The sequence below is a fragment of the Chlorocebus sabaeus genome, chromosome 11 (genome assembly GCF_047675955.1).
Source record: "Chlorocebus sabaeus isolate Y175 chromosome 11, mChlSab1.0.hap1, whole genome shotgun sequence".
Classification (NCBI taxonomy): domain Eukaryota; kingdom Metazoa; phylum Chordata; class Mammalia; order Primates; family Cercopithecidae; genus Chlorocebus; species Chlorocebus sabaeus.
Window position 1 is genome coordinate 16,283,137 of NC_132914.1, and position 12,757 is coordinate 16,295,893.

General features: G+C 35.9%; 1 protein-coding gene and 1 long non-coding RNA gene across 4 annotated transcripts in view; one reads left to right on the forward strand and one right to left on the reverse strand.

The window, feature by feature from the left end:
* The window catches only part of PTPRO (protein tyrosine phosphatase receptor type O), a 271,904-nt gene that overhangs the window by 155,478 nt on the left and 103,669 nt on the right, over positions 1-12,757 (forward strand). The gene's annotated exons all lie outside the window — the stretch shown is intronic.
* Positions 842-12,757, reverse strand: part of LOC103218689 (uncharacterized) — a 98,404-nt gene continuing 86,488 nt past the window's right edge. For both annotated transcript variants that reach the window (XR_012094458.1, XR_012094457.1), the window contains exons 6-9: positions 9,904-9,945; positions 4,270-4,400; positions 3,626-3,842; positions 842-2,861 (exon numbers count right to left, since the gene is read on the reverse strand). This is a non-coding gene — a long non-coding RNA (uncharacterized lncRNA). The remainder of the gene's footprint in view (positions 2,862-3,625; positions 3,843-4,269; positions 4,401-9,903; positions 9,946-12,757) is intronic.

A 12,757-nucleotide genomic window follows, 5' to 3' on the forward strand; every position in this document is an offset into this window, starting at 1 on the left:
GCAAAATCACTTGCCTTGACGTCAAGTGACATAGATTCAATGTTATGAGCTACATTAACAATATAGCTTCTTGCTGGAGTTAGATGTTTACTCTTTACCTTGTGATAACAAAAATATTTTTAAACCAAAAAAAGTAAACCTCAATGAAGGAGTATATTTTGAGACTGAATGGCAATTTCAAATTCATGATTGCACTATGTAATGTTCTGCTGTATTACTTAATAATGTCATCATAACTTGTCTATTTTTTCCAGAGCACGTACTCTCATATTTAGCAATTCAGTGTGGGGACAATGAACTGATACTCCTATTTAGCCTGCTCAAATTCACGTATAGGTCACTGGCTGAAAGAGAGAAAAAGATATATTTATCAGTTATTCCCTACCTCGTCTTCAAAATAGCTTTGCCTTCTACTTCTTAAGAAAAAATGCCAAGAAAAAAATCACTGGCATTTTAACCTTCATGAGTCCATGTCATATAGAGTTAAGGCTGACATTGGGAAATTTTTAGGAATGGTTTTAACTCCATGTGATTTTTTTTCACTTTACTCACTGACTTTAATATCTAATGTCAAATTAAGACGTGACTCTACTGTCTATGTTGACATGTGGAAGAAAAACTGATATCTGTAAGACAGCCGAGTTTATCACTAGCACAATATAATGGCTCAGCAAAGTCCCTTTTGCTTATGTTCTTCAGTGCAAGTTTTGCAACAACTGCAATTTGTTAAATGCCATCTACGCATGATTGTTCTTGTGATAATTAAGGGAAAAGACAGTGATATTGTCTGTTGGGATAAAAGGAAACAGAAACTACAAGAAGCAAAAACTCAGAACCAAGCTAGAGGATATATTTTTAATACTTCTGTCAAAAATTTAATGTCTCCATTGACAGAGTCCCAGGATCAGTAGTGAGTCCTAAAAATTAGGAATGGTGTAGACCCAAGACCTTCAAAGTTTATAGACATAATGAACAAATCTATTAGCTGAATTAAAGGGAGCACTTACCTGGTAAAATACTGTCTTAAACAAGCTCTAGAAAAAGACGAATTGCAAGTCAGATTTAGGCAGCAGATATAGACACATAATGCCTATAATACGAACTCCTTGAAATCAAAAACTGTCTTACTTATCTCCATAATTTCATAAACACCTAGCCCAAGCCTTATGCTTGCTTAATAGATGATCCATAAATATTAGTTCAATTTAGTTGAGCAAGTAATAGAGATCCACAGAAAAAAAAAATGAGGCACAAAGAAAAATAAATTTAGGACTGTAATGACGGTTGCTAATCCAACATTTATGAGCATGCACTCAGCCATTCCTCATCAGTTGCAGCTGAATGATTCAGCCCTTTAGCTAAGCCTTCGTGAAGAAATTTGATAGGTAAGTAGATGCTAAAAGATTTCTCGAATATCACTTAGCATTTATGATGAGTTCCATTCAAAATATATTCTATTTTCCTTTGTGATGTTTTTCTTTGACCTGTAGGGCTTACAAGTGTGTTGAATATCCAAACATTTGGAAATTTTGCAGACATTTTCTTTTATTGATTTCTAGAGGAAGTGCTGTTGTGATCAGAGAACATATTTTATATGATTCATTTACTTGAAAATTGTTGAGATTTGTTTTATGGGCCCAAATATGGTCTTTCTTGCTGTGTATTCTGTGAGCACTTTCTGGGTGAAGTTTCAATAAGTACCAGCCAGGTCACGTTGTTTGTTCAAGTCTTCTATATCCTTACTGATTTTCTGTTTGTTTTTTCTAATAATGACTGATAGAGGAATCTGAAAGTCTCCACCTGTAACTGTAAATTTGTCTATTTCTCCTTTCACTTATTTTGGTTTATGCTTTACATATTTTGAAGTTCTGTTGTTATTAGGTGCAAAAGCTTTTAAGATTGCTGTGTCTTCTTGATAAACTGACCCTTTTGACTATACGTAATGTCCCTCTATATTCCAAACAATATGCCTTGTGTTAATTTTTCCTTTGTCTGATATTAAAATAGTCATTTTAGTTTTCTTTTTTAAGTGTTTGTGTGGCATACTTAATCCATCCTTTTGCTTTCAGCCTACTTCTGTCTTTACATGTAAAACGGTTTCCTGTAGACAGCACAGAGTTGAGTCTTGTTTTTTTTATTTTTTCCAATCTAAAAATCTCTGTCTTTTAACTGGAGTACTTAGGACAGCACTATCCAATAAAAACAGAATGTTAACCTCATATGTAATAGTAGATTTTCTGGTAGACATATTAAAATGCTTTCTAAAAAGGTGAAATCAATTTTAATAACATGGTTTACTTAATCCATTACATTCAAAATATTATTTCAACATATAATCAATATACAAATTTACCCATTTTTTAACTTTCAAACAGAAATTAAATTAAAATAAAAATAAAGCTGCACTAGCCTAATTTTAATTGCTAAATAGCCATATGTAGCTAGTTACTACCAATTTAAATGTGTAGGTTTAGACAATATACATGTAATTATTAATATTTATTATTATAATATAATACAATTATTTCTATGGTTGAATTTGAATTTACCATATTGCTAGGCTGTTATGTAGAATGAGCAGTGAGTCGATCTAGTCAATAGTTGAGCTGGGTTTGAGGTATTAGACACCTTCCGTTCATCACAGATTTCCAGTTCTTCCCATGGTAGGCTGCCAGGAGTGGTAGAGGGTATTTCTCAGTGTTTCAGTTCCACCCTCAGTATGCAGCAAGCCCTGAACACTGGCACCACAGAAGAGCTCCTCCAGCAATAGACTGCTCTTGTTTTTCTCTCATCGCTAACTTTTTGGCGGGGACAGAAGATGTTCTTGGTTCTCATGGTCCAGCCTCAGGCTTAGGCAGACCCTGTGACATTAGATGGGACATTCTTGACATTTTTACCCCTCAAATTACACTGACACTGAAATTCTACATTAAATCTGTGGGTCAGAGAGTTTCCTGCCTCTTCTCCAGTGGTAGCAGAACCACTGATACTCTACTTTGTATCAATGTAGGACCCTGGGCCCAAAAGAGCTGCTTCTGCTCCTCTCCCAGGAACAGGCGTCTTTTGTTTCTATTCACCCTTCAAAAGAAGGGATCTTTTCCTGAGAACTGGAAGGGAAAGATGTTTCTGCCCCTCCACAATACATTAAGGTTTGTATTCAGGAAAGGTCCAGGGAAGTAAGTTTTCTTGTTGGCCTCTTAGTGGTTTCAATTATCATCTGCATGCCTGTCGCCTCCCACACCTATCCCCAACCCCCCAGAAGGAGGCTCTCTCCAGTCCCTTATATTCATGAGACTGCCTCCCGATAGTCATCATGAGCATGGGGTAGAGGCCCAAGGGGAAAGCGAGAGAGACACAGTAGACTCTATTTGTGTCTGCGTCTCCCAGTTAGTCTAGACTAGTGGTGACCCAGAACTTCGGGATGATGGCAATGTTCTATATCCATATTGTCCAACATAGTAGCCACTAATTTTTAATTTTAATTAGTTTTAGTTCATTTAAAATTTTATTTAAATAGCTCCATGTAGCTAATAACTACCATATTGGACAGAGCAATTCTATGCATCCATTTAGACCATATTTAGCCTTTATGAATCCATGAAAATTGGAGCTGCTTTCTTCTTACCTGCTTCAATGTTGTATCCTCTTCCTGCTGTGCTTTGCCAAAAGGTGAAATAGTGTGTCGCCTCTCTCCAGAGGGGTTGTTCACGCCTTGGAATTCATATTACTTGATTGACTTGCTATTTCACCTCTCCTGTAACCTCAAGGATAGTTATGATTTCATGGATTACATGGCTTTTGCTTGTTGAGGTGGAGAAGAAGTGATGTTATCCTGGGGCTTTCTACATGTTAAGGGGAAGAGGAAACATGTATTGATCTCCAAAGAGTAAAATTAATTCATGATGGCCTATCAAATATTGTCTTCTACTCCATTGTTAAAGGCTTAATTACATTATCCCAAATTTAAGGAGCAATAATAAGTTGGGAATATAAGAAGTGGGGATTAGTGCACAAATATTTCTGTGACATTAGGCATGAGCTGGCATTTAGTGACATTTGGGTTTCAGCTTCCACCTTCATAAAAGAGGGAATTAAAGTACATGATGACTAAGATAACTTTTGAGCTCTGAAACTAACGTTATCTGTCAGTTAATAATGTGTTTTTGCCATCTTTATTTTTCTAACTGAAAGCTTTTTAAACAAGTTTGGAAAACATTTGTAGTATCTGCTCACAGAGTTGACATATTTCTCTTGAGAATAAAAGAGTACCTTTGTAGCAGTCATTTATTGTGTGTTAGATGCTTGTCTTGATGAAATAAGTAATGACAAAGCAATTGGCCCCAGGGCAGTCCTTTGATATTTCGCTATAGTTGTTCTGAGTCTGTCACTCTTAGAGAAAGCTGAAAAACATGTCAAAGAATAAATTTGGCATAGCAGAGTCATTTGGCCAGTTCAAAAGAATTTCTTAACCCTTAGGCTGTGACATCTCATTAATATTTAATTGATTGAGAACCTTCAGTATATTGCATGCACTTCAGAGGGAAGGGGTAGTTTCTCAGCAGGAAAAAGGATACCTGGAATCAGTTGCTTGGAAATTGAGGAAATGTCACATACACACAGCTGTGTCACGTGTCAGTGAAGTTCTACAGATACTGGCTGTACACACTAAAGAATACACAAGGAGACACTCTACAAATATAATATTCTATACAGACCTATTCTAAATAAAAATAATTCATGAGTTTTTATTTTAGTTATCAGGTACATTCTGTGTGCCATGTCCTAGGTACCAAAGAAATAAAGATAGATAAAAATACTCATAATCAAAGATGTTATACTATAGTGGAAGAGACAAATAAAAACCATTACAAATAATATGATAACTGCTATTGTAACCAGAAAGGGGTACCAATCCAGACCCCCAGGATAGGATTCTTGGATCTCCGGCAAGAAAGAATTCAGGGCGAGTGCACAGTGCAAAGCAAAAGCAAGTTAATTAAGAAAGTAAAGGAATGAAAGAATGGCTACTCCATAGGCAGAGCAGTCCCAAGGCCTGCTGGTTGCCCATTTTTATGGTTATTTCTTGATTACATGCTAAACAAAGGGGTAGATTATTCATGAGTTTTCCCGAAAGGGTGGATAATTCCCAGAACTGAGGGTTCCTGCCCCTTTTAGACCATATAGAGTAACTTCCTGACATTGCCATGGCATTTGTAAACTGTCATGGCACTGGTGGGTGTCTCTTAGCATGTTAATGTATTATAATTAGCGAACAATGAACCAGTGAGGACAACCAGAGGTCACTCTCCTCGCCATCTTGGTTTTGGTGTGGTTTGGCCAGCTTCTTTACTGCAACCTGTTTTATCACCAAGGTCCACCCCAGTAGGTCTCAGCTTTATTTTACCCAGTCCCTATTCAAGATGGGGTTCCCATGGTTCAAATGCCTCTGACACTGAAAGAATTATGTGAAAGAGATTGCCTTGCCTTCCTAGGGAGCACTGGGAAGGCAGCACAGAAGAAACAATCATTAAAAAATGAAGGAAAATTTCCCAAAAGAATAAAGAATAGAAAGTGTTACAGAGTCAAATGGAATCATATATGCAAATAATGGAGGCATAGATAGCATGGCACACTTGGTAACTGCAGGAAGTTAAGATGGCAAGTGTTAGCTGTTCCAGAAAATAACAAGAAAGGTGGCTAGAAATGTTGAAGAACTTTAAGTACCTTGCAAAGGAATTTAGACTTTAACCTATAAGTGATGAGGGAGAAATCACATAATAGGATTTGAATGGGGGAAAGCTCTCTTGTAGCAGAGCTGCAAGCCAAGAGATCTTGAATCCTGCATTGGAATTGAAAAATTATCAAGCGAGTAAAGCAAGTATTTGGGGTAGTCGTTCAACCATATGTATAGCCTTGGGCAGATGATTACTTTCTCTAAATCTTAGTTTTCAAATCTATAATTCATTCTAGGGGTTAGCAAACTTTTTCTATGAAGTCTTAGATAATAAGTGTGTTATGCTTTAATGGCCATACAGTCTATATTGCAACTACACAACTCTGCTGTTGCAAACAACAGCAGCCACACACGATACATAAACAAATGATCATGGCTATGTTATAATTAAACTTTATTTAGAGACACCAACATTTGATTTTTTTATATAATTTTCATGTGCCATGAGATACTATTCTTCTTTGGTTTAGGTCCGACATCTAAAAATGTAAAAGCCTTTCTTAGCTTAAAAGTCAAACAAAAACAGGTGGCAGAACAGATTTGGCTTTGTGGACTGTAGTTTGCTCACTTGATCTGTCATATCATTATAATATGTAATATTGGGATAATTAGAGTACCTACTTGGTGGGGGGCATTATAAAATAGTACAAAGTAAGCTCCTTAACAAAGCATGAAGTACAGGATCAATCAATATAATATGTATCAATGGCATTAAACAGAAAGTTACTCGAGGTGTCAGAAGTGAAGGAGATTGAGACAGATTGGGCAGGGAAATATCAGTGACATGGAGGTGACTGGTTTAGGACAAAGATTCTGACTAAAGTGAGAATATCAAGTAGCCTACAGACATTGAAATTTTGAGCAGAAATGAATAAGAAAATTAAGGGGAGAATGGAGGCAGGGAGAATAATTTAGAAAGTTGTTGAAATGCTCGAGGAAAGAAATGATGAGGACTTGAACTAAGGTACTGGGTGTGATGGTCACCACCTAGCTTAGACCATGGGCAGCTACTGCTGCCAGACCTACCTCACTGGTATGCTTTGATGTAGCTGAGGTGCCAGGTCAGGTCTCAAATCATCATCTAAACACCAAACAGTAGCTTTGGCCTCAGTCCGGTCCCTTTTCCCTGTGCCTGCCATCAGAAGTGAGGGTCTAATCCCAGATCCTCTCTCTCAAGAGAACTTGGCCAGAAGAGACATATTCTTCAGTTGGTCACATCAGAGGCTACTGAACATGAACTCAATTGCTTCTTTAGTTTTAATTCTTTAGTCTGGCTAAACAGAGCAATCTCAGAAAGGAGCAACTCTTAGCAGTTAGCATTTAATAAGTAATACAGAGCTACTTTTGTTTTCTCTAAACAGTATGTGCTCCACATTTGCTTTTATTTCTTTGTCTCTTCTCTGAGATAGTCACATCCAGAACTTTCGAAACTTTCCTATTCATGATCTCTCGTGAATGATTCAAAGATAATTAAGGGGCATAAAATATTGCTCAATTTGAACATGAGTTTTCATTATATGAGACACATAATGAGGGAAAAAATAATCATACTAAATGTCATTTTTTATTAAAGAGAAAACTGGGAACTTAGGCTAGGATTTCTTGTCAAAATAATGTAGTCCATTCTTCTTGTCATCCACTTTTTGCTCCTACCACAAAGCAAAAAGAAAAGCAGAAGCACATTTCCAGACCCAAAACCACAATAGTTCTCTAAGAACCAGAAACAAAATAAAAACTCAAAGTGGGGAAATGGGCTGAAGTAATGGGCCCTCTGTGCTCTGGGTCTGGCAAAGACACTATTGAGTCTGGACCCCGGTATAGTCAGACGGACTGAAATGCTCCATGCTAGACAGGGCACAGAGCCAGGCTCTCTGCTTATAGCAAAGATTCTTCCTGTTTGACAAACAAAAAAAAAAATACATATGTAAAGACCTGAGGATGCAGGGGACACATATGCATCTTACTACCAAGGTCCAAGGCTAGTTACTGTCTCACTCAGTGGATGAATCTATAGTGATAACCACGATATCATCCACAATATTAAGAATGGCAAAATAATGTCATATGTCTTGTTGTAGACTGGGTGCTTTGGTGGGCTGACAGGATGCAATGGCTTAATTGTTTTAAAAGCAAGGCATAATAAGAGAGAAATGGGGAGATGAAAAAGCATCAAATGAGCCCAGAGCCTGTGTCTCAAAACACATGAAAAACTTATGCTAAAAAAGATAAATATCAAAACAACTATAACAGTTCAGATTGTATTTTAAATAGCAATTGAACAAAAATTTATAATGTTCAAGGACATAAATGTAAGAACCGCCTCCAGTCTTTGAAACCAGGGAATTAGTGAAAAAAAAAATTGACCAAAACAGCGCAGTGCTGTGCCTACAGTTCCACCTACTCAGGAGGTTGAGGCAGGAGGATCCCTTGATTCCAGCAGTTCAAATCGAGGCTGGACAACATGATGAGACCCTATCTCAAAAAAAATTTGCAGAAATAAAATAAAAACATATAGAATAAACATGAATAAATTAAAACTTTTATAAATGAAAACATAATCATTTAAATTAATTTAAAATTTAATTCATCAAATGATTGATTAAATTTAAAGTTTACTAATTGAAAAGCTTCAGTAGATAGGACAAATTCTATACTGATAACAGTTACAAAGAGCTAGTAAATTGAAGGATAATGCCATGCAATTTGCCCCATAATACAGCACAGTGAGGCAATTCACAGGCATGGAAGTGGGAAAGGCTCTAGCTAAGAAGGCTTAAGGATTCATGAAAAAGAAAGAGGGAATGGTGGGCATGATATTTGGAGAGATTATTATGAGAATTTCCAAGACTTGAAGAATGACATGAATTCACAGACTGACAGAGCATTCCAACTAAGTACCTAATAGAGTAATTCAAAACTAAAACCATGCCTAACTATATAATGCTATATTATTGCTATTATGTATCATCAGATTATTAAGGCTAAATGAAAATAGATAAATAAGCTTGAAAGGTACAAGAGGAAAAAAGCAAAGTATCTACAAAGGAATGACTATTCTACTGACAGAAGTCTTCCCTTCTGCAATAACTGGTGAAAGAAAACAAAAAAACAACATCGTCAAAGTACTGACGAAAATACCTGTCTACCTAGAATTTTATACCCAGATACATCAAGAATAAACCACATTAAGAATAAAGATAAAATAGAGATTTTCTAATATACAAAGCCTAGAGAACTTAACACCTATAGCTCTGAGTTAAAGAACTGTTAATAGACAGATTTCAGCAAGAAAAAAGGTGAATCCAGAAGGAAAGTCCAGGACACAATTTTTAAAAATGACAATGGGAATATGGTATATGACAAAGATTGTGTTACAAATTAGCAGGAGCAGATGGAAAAAGAACCCCAAAACAGGCAAAAGAATTTAACAATTCTAAGAAAAGGAAAGCTGATTGACCAAAAAACATAAGAAAAAATAATTAATCTCCATGAGCAGGAAATTAAAACAAAGAGATAAAATTTCACACACCTCAGAGTGGCAAAAATTAAAAAGACTGGTATCAGCAAATGTTGGAAAATAATATGGAGAAAGACGAACTACCATACACTGCTAATAGATATGTAAATTGCCCTAATCTAGTTAGAAAACTTTCTAAGAATATCTGATACAGATGATGTGTAGACCCTACTATCCAGGATTTGCCACCTAAAGAGACATGCTGCAAACATTTATTGCAGCATTATTTGTAAGAGTAAATGATTGAAAGCAATTACTCTACTAAAATAATAACAAGTATATTGTGTGGGCTGTATAGTTGCAAAGTGGACACTAAAATAAAACTTTTAGATGTTCTTGTATCAAGAGTGATAAATCTTAAAACAATGTTAGGCAATAAAAACAAGCTGCAGGATAGTTATGATAATTTACATAATAATTTAAAACATGAAACAATGTTCGATGCTTACAAATATATGTTTAAAAAACATGCATGAGAAGATAAATACCAGATTCAGAGTAATAATTTACTTCTAGTCATGGTGGGAAAAGAATGGGGTTTGGTTAAGTTACATGGGGGAATTTCAACTACATTTTCTAAGACTTTATTTATTTGAAAAATTAAAACATCTGTGGACAAGAAAGTAATGAACAAAGATATTAAATGATTCACCTTGTCCAACAACTCCATTTCTCTGTCCAGTCCAGGCTGGTCCTAAGAAAAGAAAGGGAAGTACAATGGAGTGACTGACAAAGTGAGGACTATTGACTTAGATTAGGATTTAACTTTGTCATCACTGAAATGCCTGTTAGTAAATATAGCATTGGTTTATACCACACCACTTAATTTCTAAAAAGAAAGATAATGAGAGAAGTCACTGGCGAGATAGTAAAATATTTTTATACTATACATTTGAGTTCTTCTAAAAACAGTAGTTCTTGGATTGAATACTCCTCAGTAATACTTAGACATCAACAGGATTTACAGCTGACCTGGGTCATTTACATTGAAGCTGAGGGAAACATATAAAACAAACATATAAACAGGCATTTTAAGACATTTTCTTAAAGTTTAAGTAGCTTGTTGCAGAAAAAAAAAATCGGAAAATAAAATATCTGTTCTCTAATCCTCCTGTCTGTCTTGAATTTCAAAGTTTGACCGTGGCTTTGATGTGTAGACTTCATGCCTCAGGTCATGAAAGATTAAGTGCCCTTCTAACTTCTCTTTTCAGTAGAAGAAACCCTGATGAGGATGTGAAACAGGACTGCAACAGTGGAGGAGTTACTGATCTGTGGCTGCTTTTTCTGTTTCCTTTCATTTTAGTTCTCTTAGGGCCAGAGTCAATAGCTGGATCTGGTAGACTCCATGGGTTAGTAAATTAGGCTGGGTCGAAAGAAAGAACTTGAAGCAGTTCAAAACTTCTTTGGGAGTTTTGAACTCAAAACAGAGTCTTCGAGGGTTGGTTGATTGGTTGGTTGGTTGGTTGGCTGGTTGGTTGGTTGGTTGACATGGTACATAAGTGAGTACGTGAGTTCATTCTGAAATGTTACCTGCATGTAGCAAGACTAGGGATGAGACAAAGATAAAATTCATACCTTTTAACCAGAGACTACAGCACATAGTCTACAGTGACATGATCATAAAATACACTGGAGTCTGAAGGTCTTCCTAACTTTTTTGTAGAAGTTGGCTTGGTTTTTCAGAAAATTCCAGGAAAAATCAAAGCATTACCATGTAGCTTCAATTATTTCTGGGTTTCTTAAAGTCAGTAGCAAAGATAGATTAAGATCCTGAGCAACAAAATAAAACATATCCCGCTACAGATTGAGACATACTAGATACTCAATAGTTATTTATTGAAGGAACTAAGTCAAATTTGGAGTTCTCATGTTATTGAAATTGAAATTTTTTGAATGTAAATTTAAACTAAGGATATTTCTTTAGGTCAGGCTATAGATGATGTCCAAGAATCCTCTCAATTCGGAAATTGTGAATCAAAAAAATTTTTTCTGTCAATCTAAAATTGTCAAAAGGGTCAGCATCTCATTTAAAGAGAGTTTTTTCAAGCACAAAGTGTGAGGCTAGACCACCTGGAAACGCCAACTCCAAAAGCATTCAGTCAGTGCTCTGAAGTAGTGCAACTGGGATCTCATTTCTTATAGGCAGAGACAGAGACGTTTTTATCAGGATTACAAAAAAGTATTCATACAAGGTTGACACCTGGTTAACAGAAATTTCATTGGTTATAAGCAGTGTTTCTTTTGGGGAAGGGGACATTTAACATTTTTTTTACACAGAGTGTGATAGTGATTTATAGGTTTTCTGTCATCCGGCCTAAGCAAAGCGGGACAACAAAGGGGGGAAGTTAATCTACAACAAGGGTCATTAATTAAGAAGGCAGGAGATTTTTGTCCCTGACATTATTTAATTCCCTCTAGTCATTGTACAGAATAAGAAAAATAAAGTGAGTTAATCTGTAATTTGAGAACAGAAGTTATAACTATATGTGACTCAGATCACAGTTATATCTTTTGCATGCTTAAAGTGATTTTTGGGGTTCCAACAGCTTTTAAATTTTATTTATCTTCATTTTTTTTTTTTTTTGAGATTTCACTCTTGTTGCCCAGGCTGGAGTGCAATGGCACTATCTCTGCTCACTGCAACCTCTGCCTCCCAGGTTCAACTGATTCTCCTGCCTCAGCCTCCCAAGTAGCTGGGATTACAGGCGCGTGTCACCACGCTCGGCTAATTTTGTATTTTTAGTAGAGACGGGGTTTCTCCGTTTGGTCAGGCTGGTCTCAAACTCCCTCAGGTGATCTGCCCGCCTTGGCCTCCCAAAATGCTGGAATTACAGGTGACCCCAAACAAAATTATTTAACATATCTTATTAATAAAATTAATACAAGTAAAATCTGTTTAATAGCTTCTTCAGAAAGGTGCAAAATGCATTTACAAGAAATTTGCAGGACAGTGGGAGGGGGAGGAAATGCAGACATGTATCGATAATGGATTTTTTAAAATGAGTATTTTTAAAGTTTTCCAGTGAATGAACTACTCAAGCAAAATAGAAATGTTTTCTTTAAACTTCTATAGAAAAAGTGGTTTGAGAAACACCACAAAATATATTTTTTACAACATTGGACAGTTTAAAATTTTATACTTCATATGGAAAAATAAGTGCTATGCTCACATGAAGAAATAAATGATCATATAACTATCATCGGTCTGAGCCAAAATTTATTTTCTGTTACTGGTCTGTTACTAATATCAAATTTCTTTCGCATGAGAAAAAGAAAAATAAACTGGGAATCTGAAGATACAGACTGTCATGTACTTGTTAAATTACCTTGGACAAGTAATTTAGTCTGTGAGCCATCATTATATTTATCAGTGGGAAGGATATATTAATATTTGCTCCTCCTAGATATCAGGACTGTTGCAAAAGGAAAAATAAATGCAAAAGTTCTTCAAAAAGCAGAAAGCACTATATAAAATGTACTGTATTAATTACTGCTAAGAACATTCA